Genomic DNA, 21717 nt, shown 5'->3' with positions numbered 1-21717 from the left:
GCTATAGGCTCATGTGACCGCGCCCAGCTATTTTTCTATATATATATATATATATATTTTTTTTTTTTTTTTTTTTTGTAGGAATAGAATCTCAATATGTTGCCCAGGCTTATCTCAAACTCCTGGCCTCAAGTGATCCTCCTGCCTTGGTCTCCCAAAATGCTGGAATCAGACATGAGCCACTGTACCCGGCCCACATCTGCCATATTCTGTTGCACAAGTAGTCACAGAGCTCAAACTCAAGGAGGAGAGGACATAGAACCCTCCCTCCCACTTCTCAATATAAAGTGTATCAGAGATTTGGGGGGCTATTGTTTTTAAAACTACTACATATCTCATTTTAAAAGAAAATAGAATATGTGACATCAGCCGGGCATGGTGCTCACACTTGTAATTCCAGCATTTTGGGAGGTTGAGGCAGGCAGATCCCTTGAGACCAGGAGTTAGAGACCAGCCCAGGCCACATCTCGAAAACCCATCTCTACAAAAAACAAACAAAAAATTAGCCGGGCATGGTGGTGCCTGCATATACTCCCAGCTACTCAGGCTGAGGTGGGAGGATCCTTTGAGCACAGGAGGTCAAGGCTGCAGTGAGCCATGATGGCACCACTGCATTCCAGCGCCTGGACGACAGAGAAAGAGTCTGCCTCAAAATAAACAAAAAAAAGAATATGTGACTTCATTTCTTGCTTCATGTCCCAGCCCACTTTGACTTTCTTCCACATCTCTTTTCTCCCAGTCATCAATGGGTTGCTATCCCACTAAATTTGTGTGGGTGTGTATAGAAAAACACTTACATTTGGGTTTTAAGTTGTTATTAATTTATCAAAGTTCCAAATTTTAAAATCTAGACTTTTACAAGTCTTAAAATTGAGTTTATTATTATTTATGTATTCATTTATTTGAGACAGGGGTCGCACTCTGTCGCCCAGACCAGAGTGCAGTGGTGCAATCACAGCTCACTGCAGCCTCCACCACCCAGGCTCAGGTGATCCTCCCACTTCAGCCTCCCAGGTAGGTGGGACTACAGGCTTGCACCACCTTTCCTGGCGAATTTTTGTACTTTTTGTAGAGACAGAATTTCGCCGTGTTTCCCAGGCTGGTCTGGAATGCCTGGGGTCAAGCAATCCACTCACTTCGAACTCCCAAAGTGTTGGGATTACAGGCATGAGCCACCACGCCTGGCCAAATTCAATTTATTAACTTTGTTATTTTTACATAAAATTAGAACAGTCATTTTTCAGGAGGGCTTTCTTTTTGTTTTTGGAGACAGGGCCTTGCTCTGTCACCCAGGCTGGAGTGCGTTGGCATAGTCATAATTCACTGCAGCCTTGAACTCTTGGGATCAAGCAGTAACATTTGTAAATCAAATAAACTAAATACTTAAATATTCTGAATGTCTAGTTATCTTAAATAATGCAACTCTGCTATCCAAGTCAAAATGCAATTCATTTTACCTTAAAATCACAAATGTTACACAATTTTAAGGTGGAATCAGAAGGATAATCTATCAAAGTCTGTTTTTTTTTTGTTTGTTTTTTTGTTTTTTTTTTTGAGACAGAGTCTCCCTCTGTCGCCCAGGCTGGAGTGCAGTGGCGCAATCTCAGCTCACTGCAAGCTCCGCCTCCCGGGTTGCCACCATTCTCCTGCCTCAGCCTCCCAAGTAGCTGGGACTACAGGTGTCCGCCACCACACCTGGCTAATTTTTTATATTTTTAGTAGAGACAGGGTTTCACCGTGTTAGCCAGGATGGTCTCAATCTCCTGACCTCGTGATCCACCCGCCTTGGCCTACCAAAATGCTGGAATTACAGGCGTGAGCCACCGTGCCCAGCCCTCAAAGTCTTTAATACACACAAATTGTCATAAACACTGGAAATTAAATCACAGACATAGATTGTTCCTGAACTTAACACTAAAATATCATTACAGTATATTTGATTCATTTCATCTTCTCCATATTCAATTCTCAACCTTCCCAAGGTTAAAAGGACACCCTCTGAAGAATGTGTTTTGCCATCTCAAGGGAGTTGAGGTTACTTGATGTAAGGAAAAATTTAAGGCTTTGGAATAAGCAAAACAGATTACCGGCTATTTTTTCAATGGAATGCTTCGTGGGGGTAGAGGGGTAGATTGTCTGAGCCTACAGGGATATAAGTCTTTGTCTTTGACTAGGCTATTTCACAACTCTGGAAGTGTAGATAACTAATAGCAATGTGAATACTTCTTGCCTCTAGACAAGCAAATAACTTCTATCTAGGGAGAGGAGAACCCCCACCCCCACTCCAAAAGCCAGTTTTTCATCCATATGCAAATTTATTTCAATATTCTTGATGTATAAATATGGCTGCTCTTTGAATTCCTCTTTGAATTCGTTGTACTGTCTTACCCATTCCCTCATTTAGTTAATGAATTAAACAAAATCTTTGACATGTGCTCATTTTATATTTGTATGAAAGTCATGATTTTGCCTTTTTGGTGAGAATTATCAGCCAGGCACAGTGGCTCATGCCTGTAGTCCCAGATACTCTGGAGGCTGAGGTGAGAGGATTGCTTGAGCCTGGGAAGTGAAAGTTGCAGTGATCACACCACTATACTCCAGCCTGGGTGACAACATGAGACTCTGTCTGAAAAAAAAAAAAAAGAATAAAGAAAAGAAAAAAAAAGAAAATTATCCTTTAACATTGGTCAGGCAAGAGGCGGTGTCTCACGCCTGTAATTCCCAGCACTTTGGGAGGCCGAGGCAGGCGGATCACCTGAGGTCAGGAGTTCAAGACCAGCCTGGCCAACATGGTGAAATCCAGTCTCTATTAAAAATACAGCAATTAGCCAGGCATGGGTGGCGGGCACCTGTAATCCCACCCAGCAGCTACTCATGAGGCTGAGGCAGCAGAATCTCTTGAACCCAGGAGGCGGAGGTTGCGGGTTGAGATCGTGCCACTGCATTCCAGCCTGGGCGTCAGAGTGAGACTCTGTCCCAAAAAAAAAAAAAAAAAAAAAAAAAACAACTGGTCAATAGGTTATCATTCCATATAGATAATATTTATAGCCAGCTATAAATTAGAAGCCAAGATGTGGGATATGGGACCTGTAAATATTCAAGGAGGCTTTTCCTATACCCCAGACAGATCAACAGAGCTCTTTTTATCCTGTTTATAGTTGCTATGACAATTGAAGATCCAAGGCCATATCCTTCAGGTGGAACGTTTTTCTCAAGCTCAGGTGCCCAGTTCAAGGTAAATCTTTTTTTTCTTTTCTTTTTTTGGAAACAGGATCTCACTTCAACACCCAGGCTGGACACAGCTCACTGCAGCCTCAACTTCCTGGACTCAGGTGATCCTCCCACCTCAGCCTTCTGAGTAGCTGGGACCACAGACATGCACAACCACCCCTGGCTAATTTTTTGTATTTTTGTAGACACAAGGTTTCACCATGTTGCCTAAGCTGGTATCAAACACCTAGGCTCAAGCAATCCATCTGCCTTGGCCTCCTAAAGTGCTGGGATTATAGGCATGAGCCAGCAAGCCTGGCCCAAAGTAAATTTTTACCTGATTCATTCTAACCTCTTCTCTCTCTCAGCTCTGTCATCTAATGGGTGGAAAGGAAAATATGTAGCTACTACCCGTATTGTTGCAACACTTTTTTTTTTAGAGACAAGGTCTTGGTCTCTTACCCAGGCTGGAGTGCAGTGGCGTGATCACAGCTCACTGCATCCTCGATGTCCTGAGCTCAAGGGATTCTCATACCTCAGCCCCTGAGTAGGTGGAACTACAGACGAGTGCCACCACACCTAGCTAAATTTTTTAAAAATGTTTTGTAGAGATGGAATCTCACTATGTTGCCTAGGCTGGTCTCGAACTCCTGGGCTCAACTAATCTTCCCACCTTGGCCTCCCAAAGTGCTGGGATTGTAGGCATGAGCCACCACACCTAGCCTAGCTGTCGCAACTCTTGATTGGATTCCAGTAACCTATTTACCACCTGTAGTGATTTTTAAATATGTCCACAAGCTATTTGATACTCCTCCCTTCAAAAGGTGGAGACTAATTTTCCTCCCCTGAGTTGTGGGCTGTACTTAGTGACTTACATTTAATGAATAGAATGTGACACAAGTGATTGTACTGACATCCATTATTAGAATATAAAAGGCATTGTGGCTTCCTCCTTGCTATCTGAGGGAAGCCAGCTGCCGTGTCAAAGAGGTATTTAAGTAGCCCTACGGAGTGAGTAATGTGTCAAAGAATTAAGGCCTTCTGGCAACAGCCTTGTGAGTGAACCATCTTGGAAGCAGATCCTGCAGCCTCAGTCGAACCTTCAGGTGACTGTAGCCCTAGCCAACATCTCAACTGTAACCTCATGAGAGACTGAGCTAGTACGATTTAGCTACACTCCTCCTGAATTCCTGACCAACAGGAACTCTGAGATAATAAATATTTGCTGTTTCAAGCCACTGAATTTTGGGGTAACTTGTTACACAACAATAGATAACTATAATAACACAGAAGTCAATCTTGCATTTGGGCATAGCTCTAAACCAAATAACACTGAACACAGTTCTATTTTGCTCAAGGGATTGGCTATCCCTTTTCCAACTTCCAAAGCAGGACATTCACCTATTTTTCTCAACCTTGAGAACCATTTTCTAAAATCCATTAGAAATAACCTAAATTACATTGCTAGGAGCAAGAGAAAAGCATGAACATGTAGAGCAAAATAAAGTTTCCAGCAATAACAGTGACGGTAAACTTGCAGAAAGAGTAAAACAGTTTTAAATAGTTCTTTTGATCACTTTGCAGTTGAAAGTCAGAGCTTTGTAAGAATTCATTAGCATTTTAACTTAAAGAAAGGAACCCTCCTTGTGGGTAGAGTCAGAGCGAAACCAAACACACATTCATACCTTATAAGAAGCCCCAAAGGTGTGAAGAGCAAAACTAGGATGATTAAGTTCTGGAGGAGTGAATCTCCCATAGGCATGCCCTGAAGAGTTACTTGAAGATAAAATAACTTCCTTTCTATCTGCATTGGTATTTTTCAACAATTGAAATGGTAAAACATTTGGAGTGTGACCTAAATGACTCAGGTTCCTTCCTGTCCCAAGAGCAGGGACATTGTACTCTAGCTAAGACATTGTATTCTAGCTAAAGAAGTAGGTAGACCATCCCATATTCAAATTACTTAGTCCCACTCTTTCTGTGAGCTCAGATGGAAAAAGGGAAATCGTGTGTGTGAGTGTGTGTGTGTGTGTGTGTGTGTGTCAGGTACTTCCACAAAGGATTTGAGTAAATATATAATAAAAATGTAACAAACTGATATAAAAGTATACATAGTAAAAGTCCAAACTCAGGGTGAATTTAACCAGGAGTAGAAAGATGAGACAATACGAAGGCCAGAAGAGGAATACTTTTTTCCTAGCAATTTGTCAGCATTCAGTATTAATTTATTTGAACACTATTAAGCAGCTACTACAAACTACAAACCAAAGATAACAAAAAACATACAAGGCACAGCCCATTGTTAAAGATGCTTGCTGGACACAGTGGCTCACACCTGTAATCTCAGCACTTTAGGAGACTGAGGCTGGTGGATGGCTTGAGCTCAGGAGTTTGAGACCAGCCTGGCCAACATGGTGAAAACCCCATCCCCACAAAGAGTACATACAGATTAGCCAGGCGTGGTGTGCATGCCTGTAGTCCCAGCTACTTGGGAGACTGAGGTGGGAGGATCACTTGAGCCAGGGAGGTCAAGGCTGCAGTGAGCTGTGATCATACCACTGCACTCCAGCCTGGACAACATAGTGAAACCCCATCTCCACACAAAAATACAAAAGTTAGCCAGGCGTGGTAGTGCACGCCTGTAGTCCCAGCTACTTGGGAGGCTGAGGCAGGAGAATTGCTTGAGCCCAAGAGGTCAAGGCTGCAGTGAGCTGTGATTGTGCCACTGTGCTTTAGCCTGGGCAAGAGAGTGAGACCCTGTCTCAAATTAAATAAATAAATAAATAAATAAGTCTTTGTAGGTTAGTCGGTATATGTGCCCCCAGAATTGTATCTACTTGTATAGCATCACACCTGACAGCAATTAACTTAAGCATAGCTTAAGCACTCTTAGACTGAAGGGTCATGGTCTAAGAAGAATGTGTGTTTGGAGCTCTGAACTAAAGAATCTGGGAGTGGCCAAACCTGAGATTTATTCCTTATCTATGAAGAACATCTGAACCCCCAGCCCATCCCTTGGAATGCAGGCTGTACAGTGGATCGAGGCCCTTCGTTTGGGGTTGGATGGAGGTTGCTAGGTGGAGGGTGCTAGGTGGCGGGTGCTAAGTGAAAATGCCATATGAACAGCATGCTTGTTACAAGTTGTCCTGTCCAGCCCGCCGTCACTGGACCACCCCTGTATGTAAGTCCTCAATAAGCCCTATGTCTCGTTTGCTAGCTCCAAGTCTCTTCTTCAGCCTCTAGGGCATGGTACCATCCCTATTGGAGTCAACAGGTGTCCAGCACGACAACATGTTCATCAACAAACATGTTCACCAAAAAGCTGCACTATGGGTAATGGCCTCAAGCTGGCTTTTATCTCAATGCCCACCCATAGCAGAACATGAGAAGAAACTGCGGTGTCGACACAATGAGATATTGCACAGCAGCAATGAGAAGAAACAACCTACAGCTACACACAACAACCCAGAGGGATCTCATAAACATAATATTGAGTGGAAGAAGTCAGATAGAAAAAGGCACAGTGGCCAGGGACCGTGGCTCCCGCCTGTAATCCCAGCACTTTGGGAGGCCAAGGAGGGCAGATCACCTGAGGTCAGGAGTTCAAGACCAGCTTGGCCAACATGGCAAAACCCCGTGTCTACTAAAAATACAAAAAAAAATTAGCTGGGCATGGTGACAGGCACCTGTAGTCGCAGCTACTCGGGAGGCTGAGGCACAAGAATCGCTTGAAGCCAGGAGGCAGAGGTTGCAGTGAGCCGAGATCGCACCACTGAACTCCAGCCTGGACAAGAGAGTGAGACCTTCCCTCAAAAATAGATACATAAAATACAAAAGGGCACAGACTGCATGATTCCATGCAGATAAAGTGTGAGACCAGGCCAGACTAACCTATGCAGTTAGAAGTCAGGAAAATAGTTACCCTTTGTAGGGAGGGGATATAGTGATGGGAGACAGCCCAAGAAGCACCTCTGGGAGACTGGGAATGTTCTGTTCCTTCATTTGGGTGTGGCTTATGTACAATTGCAACAAGTCTCTTACTTAGGAAAGTCTATTGAGCCATACACTTTTTTCATCTTTTTCTTAATTTTTTTTTTTTTTTTTTTTTTTTTTTTTTTTTTTTTTTTTGTTAAGAGAGACCAGGTCTCACTATGTTGCCCGGGCTGACCTTGAACGCCTGAGCTCAAGCAATCCAGCCCTTGGCCTCCCAAATTACTGGGATTACAGGTGTAAGCCACCAAGCCCAGCCTGAGTGATATACTTAGAATACTTGCAGTTTTATGTACATGTGCAGTACTTCAATAAAATGTGCTTAAAAAAAAAAAAAAAGTCCACCCTTCAGTAGAGTGGGTGGGCCAATGAGGAAGGAGTGGTTAGGGTGGAGAGCACGGGAAAAGCTTCCTGGAGGCGGTGAGGCAAGCCTTGTCTTCACAGATAAGTCCACGTTAGCCTTGGGGGTGGATAAGGGAAGGTGTTCAGAGAGAGGGGAAGCACAAAAGCAAAACCGGAGAGGCCAGAACAGACTGAGCCCCAGGGAACTGTAAGGGAAGAGTTGCAAACTAACAGTGACCAGGACAGAGGGGCTAGCCTCTGGCAAGCACTGTCAGAGAAGCTGCTCCTTCCCCATGCTCACCAGTGTCCGCTAGGGTGTCAGAGCTGGAGGGGACAGAGTGACATTTGTACTCTCAAAAGCTCCCTCAATGGCCGTCGTGGTGGCTCATGCCTATAATCCCAGCACTTTGGGAAGCTGAGCCAGGTAGATCAATTGAGGTCAGGAGATTGAGACCAGCCTGGCCAACATGGTAAAACTCCATCTCTACTAAATATATAAAAACTGACTGGGCATGGTGGCATGCACCTGTAATCCCAGCTACTCAGAAGGCTGAGGCAGGAGAATTGCTTGAACCCGGGAGGCAGAGGTTGCAGTGAGTTGAGATTGTGCCATTGCACTGCAGACTGGGTGACAGAGCAACACTCTGTCTCAAAAAAAAAAAAAAAAAGCCAAGCCCAAGCAGTGGGGTGGGTGGTGGGTGGCAGGTAGCACCGGGCAGGACTGAAGGCTTAGAGAACCTCCCAAAGTGAGGTCCAGGCCAGAAGCAGGGGGGTGTGGCCTGCTGGGTGGTGGAGCTGGAGAGGAACAGAGAACACGAAGGAACTCGAAGAGGAGCTATAGAAGCTTCCAAAGAACATCAGGGAGCAAGGAGGAGCATGAAAGGTGGGGTATTTTTAAAGCTTCTGGTTACACATAAAAAATATGGTCTGTTCAGCTATCCATAAAGGCAGCTTCACTGAATTCTTAAGGACAGAATCAGTCATCAAAGGGATGCTCTGATTTCTCTCTAAAATAAGGCTTCTTTTTTTTTTTTTTTTTTGAGGCGGAGTCTCGCTCTGTCGCCCCGACTGGAGTGCAGTGGCCGGATCTCAGCTCACTGCAAGCTCCGCCTTCCGGGTTTACGCCATTCTCCTGCCTCAGCCTCCCGAGCAGCTGGGACTACAGGCGCCCGCCACCTCCCCCGGCTAGTTTTTGTATTTTTTTTAGCAGAGACGGGGTTTCACCGTGTTAGCCAGGATGGTCTCGATCTCCTGACCTCATGATCCTCCCGTCTCGACCTCCCAAAGTGCTGGGATTACAGGCTTGAGCCACCGCGCCCGGCCTAAAATAAGGCTTCTTAACTTGTGATCTGTAGATAGAATTTTGGGGACTTGTGAATTTGGATGGGAAATATTGGTATTTTTCTTTTCATTAACCTTGAACTGCAATTCTGCATTTCCCTTGGTCATGCATGTAAGCAACAAATACAGTTGTTTTAGCAGCACCTATGACTGTCACCATTCGAAAGCACAGAATTTTCATATTCTATTACAGTTGATGCTAATATCTCAACATACTGATCACACTCACCACTAATTCAAAATCATATTTATCAGGCCTGCCGTTAGATCTTACTATTTAATTCACAATTGATCTTTGCACATCTATTAGTGTTGTGGTTATCTACGCCATGTAACAAAGTATCCCGAAAACTTAATGGCTGAAAACAGCAACAATCATTTCTTTAGCTCCTGAACCGGCATCTGAACAGGGCTTGGCAGGATGTTTCCTATCTGCTCCAGGCAGTCAGAAGCCTCAGATGGGATGACCCAAATGACTGGAGGCTCCTTGGGCATCTCCACCGATCTGTCCCTCTAGGCAGTCTCCTGGCCTCTCTCTGTTGTCTCTTCAAATGAGCTCTCTGGCATGGTAGCCTCTGGGTAGACAGACTTCTTACATGATATCTTACAGTCCCCAAAAGAGTGCTGTGGCAAACAAGGAAGAAGCTGCAAGGCGTCTTCTGACCTAGCTTTGAAGTTGCAGAATGTCACTTCTGCCATGTTCTATTGGTCAAGTAAATCTCTTACTAAGGTCAGCCTAGATACAAGGGGAGGAGACACCTCCCCTCTTACCAACCTCTTAATGGGAGAAGTATCAAAGAATTTGTGGCCACAATTATTACATCACAAATATGCGGTTTTTCAGTTTTTTGTTTTTTGTTGTGTGTGTGTGTTTTTTTCTTTTTTTTTTTTGAGATGGAGTCTCGCTCTGTCACCCAGGCTGGAGTGCAGTGGCGCAATCTCAGGTCACTGCAACCTCTGCCTCCCAGGTACAAGTGATTCTCCTGCCTCAGCCTCCTGAGTAGCTGGGATTACAGGTGTACGCCACCATGCCTGGCTAATTTTTGTATTTTTAGTAGAGATGGGGTTTCGCCATGTTGGCCAGACTGGTCTCGAACTCCTGACCTCAGGTGATCCACCCACCTTGGCCTCCCAAAGTGCTAGGATTACAGGCATGAGCCACCACGCCCAGCTGTCTTTTTTAGTATTTCGATAACTGTATTTCAATATAATTGGCTTTTTTTTTGTAACCCTATTCTTTTATTCTATGCTTTTTTTTTTTTATTTTGAGACAGGGTCTTGCTCTGTCGCCCAGGCTGGAGTGTAGTGGCGTGATCACTGCTCACTGTAACCTCCACCTCCCTAGCTCAAGTGATCCTCCTGCCTCAGGTTCCTGAGTAACTGGGACCATAGTTGCAGGCCACCATGCCTGGCTAACTTTTTTTTAAAAAGTTACTTGTAGAGGCAGTGTCTCGCCATGTTGCCCTGGCAAGTCTTGAACTCTTGGCTTCAAGTGATACTCCAGCCTCGACCTCCCAAAATGTTGGGATTACAGGCGTGAGCCACTGGGCCCAGCCCATATGATCTCATTTAAACCTCACAGCAATCCTATGGGGCAGGCATTGTTCTTATTCTGGTTTACAGAAGAAGAAATTGATTTGAACCCAGATCCCAGTTGAAGGGTAGATCTGATCATCAGTCCCTTTACTTTTATTTATTTATTTATTTATTTATTTATTTATTTATTTTATTTATTTTTTTTTTTTGAGATGGAGTCTTGCTGTGTCTCCTGGGCTGGAGTGCAGTGGCCGGATCTCAGCTCACTGCAAGCTCCGCCTGCCGGGTTCACGCCATTCTCCTGCCTCAGCCTCCGGAGTAGCTGGGACTACAGGCGCCCACCACCTCGCCCGGCTAGTTTTTTGTATTTTTAGTAGAGACGGGGTTTCACCGTGTTAGCCAGGATGGTCTCGATCTCCTGACCTCATGATCCGCCCGTCTCGGCCTCCCAAAGTGCTGGGATTACAGGCTTGAGCCATACTTTTATTTATTTATTTTTTCCTACTACTCATTTTCAAGTTAACTTGTGATCTTCTCCTTGTGTGCGTATGTCTACTATATCAATTAGTACTAGGGTTGGTTATGTGACATAGAAGTCCTGTAACAATAATTGCTTGACAAGAGAGATGCTGATTTCTTTCACTGAAAGATGTACAGGGCTGATATGGCACTCCATGTCAGGGACCTGGTCTTGTATTGCTCAGGCATCCTAGGCATGATGTGGCTGCCCGAGCTGCATTCATCATGCTTGCATTCCCATCTGTAGGATGCAGAAAAAAGGTGTTACTGTTTCATTTCTGCTTCTTGCCACTTGCCCTCAAATCCAATGTTTTCTGGGATCTTCTCCCTGTGCTATCGTGAAATATATATTTGGTGTTCTCCCCATCTCTTGGCGTACAACTCCTAAAATACTTGGAATCTCCAAAGCAATGGTATCTTTTTGTATGCTAATGAGATGACTGCTGTCTGGCAGCCCCTGTGTAGCTTTGGAATAGGGGCTGGTCACCAGAAAGACCAAGACAGGATTAGAGGGTTGGGACTTTCAGCCCTACCCCCAACCTCTGGGGAGGGGAGAGGGGTTGAAGATTGAGTTGACCACCAGTGACCAATGATTTAATCAATCACGCCTACATAATGAAGCCTCCATAAAAATGCCAAAGGACAGGGTTTGGGGAACTTCTGGATAGCTGCACATGTGGAGGTTCCTGGAGGATGGTGCACCTAACCCCATGCCTCACCCTATGTATCTCTTCGTCTGTATTCTTTGTAATATTCTTTATAATAAACCGGTAAACGTGTTTCCCTGAGTTCTGGAAGTAGCTCTAGCAAATTAATTGTACCCAAGGAGGGGGTCGTGGGAATCCCGATGTACAGCCAGTAGGTAAAACAACCTGGAGCTTGCAATTGACATCTGACATGGCAGTGGGGGCAGGGAGCAGTCTTGCAGACTGAGCCCTCGACCGGTGGGATCTGACGCTGTCTCTGGGTAAGTGGTGTTGGAACTGAATTGCAGGGCACCCAACTGGTGTCCACTGCAGGGCTGATTGCTTGCTTGCTGGTGAGGACAAAGCCCCACACATCTGGTCACGGAATTCTTCTGTGCTGATTGTTATGGTGTGAGAGCAGAGGAAAAAGAGTCTGTATTTTTTCCACTCACTCTCCCACTAGATGGTAAGCTCCAGGAAGTTGGGAACCGTGTTTGACATTGTACCCCAGCTCCCAATATGTTGCCTGACCCCTAGTAAGTGTTCAAGAAGTAGTTCTGGAATAAAGTGAATATCAGGGTGCAAGCAGCTCTGCGACTTGTATTCTATTGACTGCCTCTGTCTCTTGGCTCCTCCGTCTGCTTACAAGGGCCCTTCTCCCAGGCTTTGCTTTTGAAATGCCATTGTCCTTCAAGACCCATGTATTTTGTCACCTCTCTAGAATACATCTGCTGTGAGTTGAATTGTGTCTCTCCAGTACTCACATGTTGAAGTCCTCACCCCCAGTACATCAGAATGTGACCACATTTGGAAATAGTAGGTTGCAGATGCAATGAGTTAAGAGGAGATCATGCCAGAGTAAGGCGGCCCCTAATCCAATATGACTGGAGTCCTTATAAAGAGGGAGAGTTTGGAGACATATGCACACAGAGAGAAGACCACATGAAGATGAGGGCAGGGCCGGGCGCAGTGGCTCACACCTGTAATCCCAGCACTTTGGGAGGCCGAGGCAGAAGAATCGCTTGAACCCGGGAGGCGGAGGTTGCAGTGAGGCAGAGATGGTGCCACTACACTCCAGCCTGGGCGACAGAGCGAGACTTTGTCTCAAAAAAAAAAAAAGAAGAAGAAGAAGAAGAAGATGAGGGCAGAGATCAGCTTGATGCTTCCACAAGCCAAAGAACCCCAAAGATTGTCAGCAAGCCACCAACAACGGGGTGAGAGGCACGAACAAATTTTCCCTCACAGCCCCCAGAAGAAACTAACCCTAGCATCACCTTGATCTTAGACTTCCAGACTCCAGAATGGAGAGACAATAACTGAGACAATAACAAAGTATCATAAATATGGCACTTTGTTACAGCAGCCCTAGGAAACTAATATAAAATCACACACCAAGCCATTGAGAGTGCTGGGCTCTCCATTCCCCTGGGCCCTTTCTTTACAAGCAGGTAGCGAAATTAGCTTTGGACAGGGGCCTGTCTGACTTAGTCCTTTATGTAAGTTCCTGAGGAATGGGCATTGTGGATCCTCCAGCGTGTAGCCATCTTTGCCTGATACCCTGCAATCCACAGATATTTATGAATTTGGCAGAGTTACACGATTGTGCAGAGCCCCAGGACTTAGGCTGTGTTTGAGGTGGTAGTGTGACTTAGCCATATTTTTCTTTCTTTTAATTAAAAAATAAAATCAAGCAGGGCACGGTGGCTCCCACCTGCAATCTCAGCTATTCCATGGGCTGAGGAGGGAGGATTGCTTGAGGCCAGGAGGTCAAGGCTGTAGTGAGCCATAATCACGCCACTACAGTCTAGACTGGGTAACAGAGCGAGACATTATCTCAAAAAAATAAAAAATAATAAAAAATAAAAATATGTCAGGCAAGGTGACTCACACATGCAATCCCAGCACTTTGGGAGGCCGAGGCAGGTAGATCACCTGAGGTCAGGAGTTCGAGACCAGCCTGGCCAACATGGTAAAACCTCATCTCTGCTAAAAATACAAAAATTAGCTGGGCATGGTGGTGCGTGCCTGTAATCCCAGCTACTTGGGAGACTGAGGCAGAAAAATCGCTTGAACCCAGGAGGCAGAGGTTGCAATGAGCCGAGACTGAGCAACTGCACTCCAGCCCAGGAGACAGAGCAAGACTCCATCTCAAAACAAATAAAATAATAAATAAATAATAAAATCAACAGCCTCCAATGCAAGAGAAGTAGTGTCTTTTTAACTGTTTTAAAACCAAGCAATACAATCCGAGGAAATTTTTTTTAAATTTTCTTGTGGGGTGGGTGGCGGTGGGGTGGTATTACAGCTTTCAAGAAAGATTTGTCTGCTTTGTGGATTGTCCAATTAAAATGACAGAAGCCTGGGCAACATGGTGAGATCCCACCTCTACAAAACAATAATGGTAATTTAAAATATTAGGCGGGCATGGTAGCACATCCTGTAGTCCCAGCTACTTGGGAGGCTGAGATGGGCGGCATGAGCCTAGAAGGTCAAGGTTGCAGTGAGCTATGACCGCACCATTGAGCAGCAGCTTGGGTGAAAGAGTGAGACCCTGTCTCCAAAAAAAGAGGAGAATAAATAAACTTGGGGAAATGATGCAAGAGGACTGGAAAGAACAGAGGTGCATGTGAAAAGAGCAGCCCAAAATCCAGCTGGAGAAGAGAATGGAAACGTTCTAGGTATTGGTGAGCTGGCAAATACAGCACACAGCTCCCAAGGTCAAAGGCACTGCTGCCTTGGCGTGGGGACCTCAATTCTGAAGTGGCTGAGCCTCTTCTTTCCAGAAAGATGCTGGATAGTTTAATTAACTAGTTCATAAACAAACAAACAAACATAAATAAAAGAGAAGGCATTCCTGCTTTGCGCTTCTCAGAGGGACCAGTGACTCCCTGTGATTTCTCTTTGCTGAGAGGGGAAGGGTACAATTCTGCACTTTATTTATTTATTTATTATTACTATTTTTGAGACAGAGTCTTGCTTGCTCTGTCACCCAGGCTGGAGTGCCGTGGTGCGATCTCAGCTCACTGCAACCCCCCACCTTTCCGGCTCAAGCAATCCTCCCGCCTCAGCCTCCTGAGTAGCTGGGAATACAGGCACCATGCCCAGCTAATGTTTGCACTTTTTGGTAGAGATGGGGACCTTGCCATGTTGCACAGTCTGGTCTTGAATCACTCCTGACCTCAAGTGATCCACCCGCATCAGCCTTGGATTACAGGAGTGAGCCACCACACCCGGCCATTTCTGCACTTTTAACCAGGGCCGTCCCTGAGTCAGGCCTGGTACTAGGGCTGAGGGAATACAAAGAAAACTCTCTTCAGCCTGAAAGATCTTGCAATTTAGTGACAGACAATACAAATTCCTCCAGGTAGGTTGCCTGGGATACAAAGTGGCCAGTGTATAGAGCATGTACAGAGAGTGGCAGAGGGCTGCGAGATGGGATTGTCTCCCCTCTTTAAACCGGTAATTAAGGAACCCAGGCCAGGTCTGCCCACATCGTTGATGGAGGGGCCATTGAGTGCAGAGTGTTGAGGAGGCCTTGGTGGCTGTCCTCCGGGAACTTAGAACACACCAGGGCAGAAATGCAGTGCACCTGTGCTGCTCCCGGACCTGAAAAGAAATCAGCCAAGACACTCCACCCCCGCCCCCGTTTCCAGAGCACCACCTCGCCCGGCTAGTTTTTTGTATTTTTTTAGTAGAGACGGGGTTTCACCGGGTTAGCCAGGATGGTCTCGATCTCCTGACCTCATGATCCGCCCGCCTCGGCCTCCCAAAGTGCTGGGATTACAGGCTTGGGCCACCGTGCCCGGCTAGCATTCTTATAATAAAGTGAGAAGGGTAATTTACGACCCAGCACTGGGGTAAATTGGTGTGTTGAAGAAGCCAGATCATTTGTCTTGAGAGCATTCTCGAAGCTGGGTTTTGCTGATGGCGTTCCTCAACATGGTGGTTGACATGTTCTGCTGACATGTATTTCTTAGAAACTGGTATTTAGAATGCAAGGCTTGCTCACATTTGGATTTGAATTCTCATTTTTATTTCTGGCAAGACTACATCATAGATGCTGTTATGTTCCACCAAGTTGTCATCTCTGGCCGGGTATGGTGGCTCACACCTGTAATCCCAGCACTTTGGGAGGCTGAGGTGGGCGGATCACTTGAGCCCAGGAGCCCAAGACCAGCTTGGGCAACATAGTGCAACCCCGTCTCTACAAAAAAATACAAAAATTAGCCGGGCATGATGGTGCATGCCTGTAGTCCCAGCTACTCTGGAGACTGAGGTGGGAGGATCCCTTCAGCCTAGGAGGTGGAGGCTGCAGTGAGCTGTGATTGCGCCACTGCACTCCAGCCTTGGTGACAGATCAAGACCTCGACTCAAAAAAAAAAAAAAGAAAAAAGAAAAAAGAAAAAGAAAAAGAAAAGAAGTTGTTTCTCTGTTTTTGCAACATTAGGCCCTTTGGTAATTACTGCCTGGACTCCTAGTTCATCAGGAGCTGCCAAATGGTGATCTTCTATTACTTCATATATTAGCTAAGATACTTCTATAAAATACAATGGCTCTTCATCAACTGCTTGGTTAGCCTAAAGAAAGGAAAAATAAATGCTTGGTTCTTTCTCTTTATTAGCCAGCCTTCAAAATAATCGGTTTGCTCCCAGGTATCCTGCAAAATGACAAATGGGGTTTCTCTCTCTTTCTCTCTCTCTGTCTCTCTCTCTCTCTCTCCCTCTCCCTCCCCCCACTTTCAGTTTCATCACCACTCATGAAATTGAACATATGCAATATGCTTCAATTCATTGCAGTTATTCTTATTGATGTATTGATGCTCGAATTGTACTATCTTTAGCCAGTGGAAACCCCTTCAACTTGGGTTGGCTCCTGATCCCTCCCCCTTTTCATTTCTGAGACAGGGTCTCTCCATGTTGCCCAGGCAGGACTAGAACTCTTGGACTCAAGCAATCCTCCTGCCACAGCATCTCGAGGCTACAGGCGTGCACCACAACACCTGGCACCTGAGCCTTTTCAGCTTAGCTTGTACTTTTCCTGACCCTGATCTTGAATCAGCCAGTTCTCCAAAGAGTACTGATGCTTTCAGTGGAAAATGATATTTAGAGGCCACACTTCAGCCACTAGGATGTCTTTCTGTTGTTGTTGTTGTTTTTGTTTTAAGATTGAGTCTTGCTCTGTTGCCCGAGCTGGAGTGCAGTGGTGCGATCTTGGTTCACTGCAACCTCTGCCTCCAGGGTTCAAGCGATTCTCTTGCCTCCTCAGCCTCCTGAGTAGCTGGGACTACCGGCGCCCACCACCATGCCCGGCTAACTTTTGTACTTTTAGTAGAGACGGGGTTTCACCATGTTGACTAGGCTGGTCTCGAATTCCTGACCTTAAGTGATCCACCCACCTCAGCCTCCCAAAGTGCTGGGATTACAGGCGTGAGCCACCACATGCAGCCTGCCACTAGGATTTCTAAAACAGCACAGGACGCTCAGAAAAAAGACTACATTTCCCTGCTTCCCTTGAAGCTAGATATGAGGTCTGGTCAGTGGGGATATACAGTCATGTGTTGCTTAATAACAGGAATATGTTCTGAAAAATGTGTGTCATTAGGTGATTTTGTTGTGTGAACATCATAGAGTATACTTACAAACTGAGATGGTATGTCCTACTCCACACCTGGGCTCTATGGTGTAACCTATTGCTCCTAGGCTATAAACCTGTACTGAATACTGTAGGCAGTTGTAATGCAATGGTAAGTATTTGGTAAGTATTTGTGTATCTAAACATATCTAAACATAGGAAAAGGTACAGTAAATAATCTTACAGGACCACCATTGTACATGTGGTCTATTGTTGACCAAAATGTTATGTGGTGCATGACTGTAAATGGAGTTGTTGGAGATGACTTCTGGGAAATGTCCTAAAAGAGGTAGCTGTGTCTTTTTGATCCCTTCCTCCTCCCTGCTGGCTGGAATGTGGATATGATGGCCAGAGCTCCAGCATCATTGTTGAACCATGAGGTAAAAGCTCATGTGCTTTGAGAGAGACAGAGCCAAGAGCTCAAAGGAACTGGGTTCCCTGAATGGTCTACTTACCACACCAACACTGTACTATTCTCTTCTCAACTCCTCCAATGGGACTGAGACCAAACTTTTACTTCATTTAAGCCACTAGCTTACATTCGTGTATTAATTAATTAATTTATTTATTTTTGAGACAGAGTCTCACATTCTCATCTGGGGTTGAGTGCAGTGGCGGAATCTCAGCTCACTGCAACCTCCTTCTCCTGGGTTCAAGCGATTCTCCTGCCTCAGTCTCCCAAGTAGCTGAGATTACAGGCACCAGCCACCATGCCCAGTTAATTTGTCGTATTTTTAGTAGAGACAGTTTTTCACTATGTTGGCCAGGCTGGTCTCAAACTCCCGACCTCATGATCCGCCTGCCTCAGCCTCCCGAAGTGCTGGGATTACAGGCGTGAGCCATGGCACCCAACTTCATTCATGTTTTGTGACTGTTATTATTGTTCTGATGGTCTTTGTTGTTTACTTTTTTGTTTTTGCAGTCAAAGCCATGGCTATTCCTGACTGGTAAAGCAGGGCACTGATGAAATAAATCCTAGAGTAGTCAAATACCATGTTAACCATCAAAAATAATAACAAAGGCCGGGCGCAGTGGCTCACACCTGAAATCCCAGCACTTTGGGAAGATGAGATGGGAGGATGGCTTGAGGCCAGAAGTTTGAGACCAGCCTGAACATAGCGAGATCTGTCTCTACAAAAAAATGTTTAAATTACCCGGGTGTGGTGGCACGCAACTGTAGTCCTAGCCACTTGGAAGGCTTCGGTGGGAGGATCACTTGAGCCCAGGAGTTTGAGGCTACAGTGAGCTATAATTGCACCACTGCACTCCATCCTGGGCTACAGAGCAAGACCCTATCTCGAAAAAAAGAAAAAGAAAAAAAAAAAAAGAGCCAGTCATCCCAGCACTTTGGGAGGCCGAGGTGGGCAGATCCCTCGAGGTTAGGAGTGCGAGACCAGCTTGGTCAACATGGTGAAACCCCGTCTCTACTAAAAATACAAAAATTAGCCCGGCGTGGTGGTGGCTCCTGTAATCCCAGCGACTTGGGAGGCGGAGGCAGGAGAATCGCTTGAATCCAGGAGACGGAGGTTGCAGTGAGCCAAGATCGCACCACTGCATTCCAGCCTGGGGGACAAAGCGAGACTCCATCTCAAAAAAAAAGAAAAAGAAAAAAGAAAAAAATAGTAATGGAGGAGTATATTTATGGGCTTGGAAAGGTGTTCATGATATATTAATTTTTCTTTTTTTGAGACGGAGTCTTGTTGTGTCGCCCAGGCTGGAGTACAGTGGCTCGATCACTGCTCACTGCAACCTCTGCCTCCTGGATTAATGTGATTCTCCTGCCACAGCCTCCTGAGTAGCTGGGATTACAGGCACCCACCACCACACTTGGCTAATTTTTTTATTTTTAGTAGAGACGGGGTTTCACCATGTTGGCCAGGCTGGTCTTGAACTCCTGACCTCAGGTGATCCGCCCGCCTCAGCCTCGCAAATTGCTGGGATTACAGGCATGAGACACCATGCCCGGCCAATATATTAAACTTCAAAAGCTAGGTATGAAACACCTATCCAATATTAAAAAACAAAGCAAAACAGATATATGCATAGAAGCAGAAAATTGAAAGGATATTCACCAAAACCTTGCCTTTTCCTTCTCTCTTTCACGAGCTGGTAGTTTATTTGTGTAAAAAGAATGAAAAAATTTTAAATTAAAAGTATTTTGGCCAGGTGTGGTGGCTCACACCTGTAATCCCAGCACTTTGCGAGGCCGAGGTGGACCGATCACCTGAGGTCGGGAGTTCAAGACCAGCCTGACTAACATGGAGAAACCCAGTCTCTACTAAAAATACAAAATTAGCTGGGTGTGGTGGCACATGCCTGTAATCCCAGCTACTCAGGAGTCTGAGGCAGGAGAATTGCTTGAACCCGGGGAGCGAAGGTTGCGATGAGCTGAGATCATGCCATTGCACTCCAGCCTGGGCAACAAGAGTGAAACTCTGTCTCAAAAAAAAAAAAAAATTAAATTCATGTTCTACACTGGGTTCACTTATTAATTTACCAGGTAATTAACCAAGACCTGACGCTCAATGAACTCACTGTACTGTTTCTCTAGGGAGCATTTTAGATGGAGGCTCTTGAAATGAGCTCCTTGCCCCTACACAGGTGTGAATAATCTGGATCAAGGACGAGCACATTTCTGTGAACTTTTATTCCATATTTTCATGAGTGAAAAACTCTCCATAGATTGACACGAAAGTTTACAGTCTGGTGGGCCCCAGGCCTAACCTACTTTGGAGATGGTTTTGTTTGGCTTTCTCAGTGTTTGATCAGCGTCATGAATAATTGTGAGGGTTCACATCAAAGTTTATATTACTGACTTCTCTTCTGAAAAGTCCGAAGACCTGGCAGCCCAGAGTGCCATTGCAGCAATGGGCTGGGGCAAAGCAGTGCCCGGTTCCTATAAACAGGGCACATGCTGTTCGGTTCAGCACAGTCTGTCTCCGCCATCCTCGGGGATAACCGGCGAGACAGATGCAGGGGATCTGTTCGCTCAAGTTGCCTATTTACGTGGCCTTGTGGTCTCTGCAGGCATTTCAGTGGCGTACCCTGGTTTCTATGTGCTGTCTGGGTTCCCCTCTGTAAATATTTGTGATGTGTATGGGGAAAAGCAAGTGTAATAAGTGTAATGTTTTTAAAACATGAACGCAAATTCTCTGATATTCTTCCCACAAAAGGTGGGGTCTAATTCATCTCTTCTTCTTTTTTTTTTTTTTAAGACGGAGTTTTGCTCTTGTTGACCAGGCTGGACTTCAATGGCACAATCTCAGCTCACTGCAACCTCTGCCTCCCTGGTTCAAGCGATTCTCCTGCCTCAGCCTCCCGAGTAACTGGGATTACAGGGATGTGCCACCACGCCCGGCTGATTTTGTATTTTTAGTAGACACAGGGTTTCTCCATGTTGGTCAGGCTGGTGTCGAACTCCCGACCTCAGGTGATCCACCCACCTCAGCCTCCCAAAGTGCTGGGATTACAGGCGTGAGCCTCTGCATCCGGCCTCATCTCTTCTTGATTATGGGCTGCCCTCAGTTATTGCCCTCTAACAAACAGGGGACAATGTGTGACCATCAAAAGTAGGTCATAAAAGGAAGTACAGCTGCATGTGGTGATTGATGCCTGTAATCCTAGCTACTCAGGAGGCGAAGGCAGGAGGATCACTTGAGGCCAGGAGTTTGAGACCAGTCTGGGCAACATACTAAGACCCCCGTCTCTTCTTAAAATTAAAAAATTAGCCAGGCGTGGTGGTGTGGGCCTGTGTTCCCAGCTACTCGGCTATGGAAAGAGGATCACTTGAGGATAGGAGTTTGAGGCTGTGGCAAGTCATGAGCGAAGCACTGCACTCCAGCCTAGGTTACAGAGTGAGACCACATCTCCAAAAATAAAAAATAAATCAAGGAAATGCAGCTTCTGAGTGGCCCCCTGTCTCTTCTATGGATGCTTATCCTTTCCAGAACCCAGCCACCAGGTAGAGAAGAGTCTTAGGCCACACGCAAAGTGAAAGTGTTCTGGCTGACAGCCCCAGCTGGAGTCCCAGCCCATACCCAGCTTCAGTCACCAGACATGTGAGTGAATGAATGAACCAGCCCCCAGAGGATTCCAGTTCCAGCCCTTGAACCATCTCAGCTGACGCCAAGTGGAGCATAGGTGAGCTCTCCCAAGGGAGACCTGTTCAAACTGCAGATTCACGAGGAAATTAATGTTCTTGCTTTGAGACACGAAGTTCCTTTAAAAAATCTTTATTGAGATATAATTCACATACCATAAAATTCACTCATTTAAAGTGTACAATTAAATGGTTTTAGTATATTTGGAGTTGTGCAGCCATTACCACAACCAACTGGAGAACATTTTCATGACTTCCCAAAAAGGGTCCAGAATCCTCCTTCTCTCCACCCTCTTACTGCCCCTGGGAACCATTAATCTACTTTCTGTTTCCATGGATTTGCCCATTTTGGAGATTTCATAT

This window comes from Piliocolobus tephrosceles, chromosome 12 (assembly GCF_002776525.5).
Source record: "Piliocolobus tephrosceles isolate RC106 chromosome 12, ASM277652v3, whole genome shotgun sequence".
Taxonomy (NCBI): domain Eukaryota; kingdom Metazoa; phylum Chordata; class Mammalia; order Primates; family Cercopithecidae; genus Piliocolobus; species Piliocolobus tephrosceles.
This window is presented reverse-complemented; position numbering follows the sequence as displayed.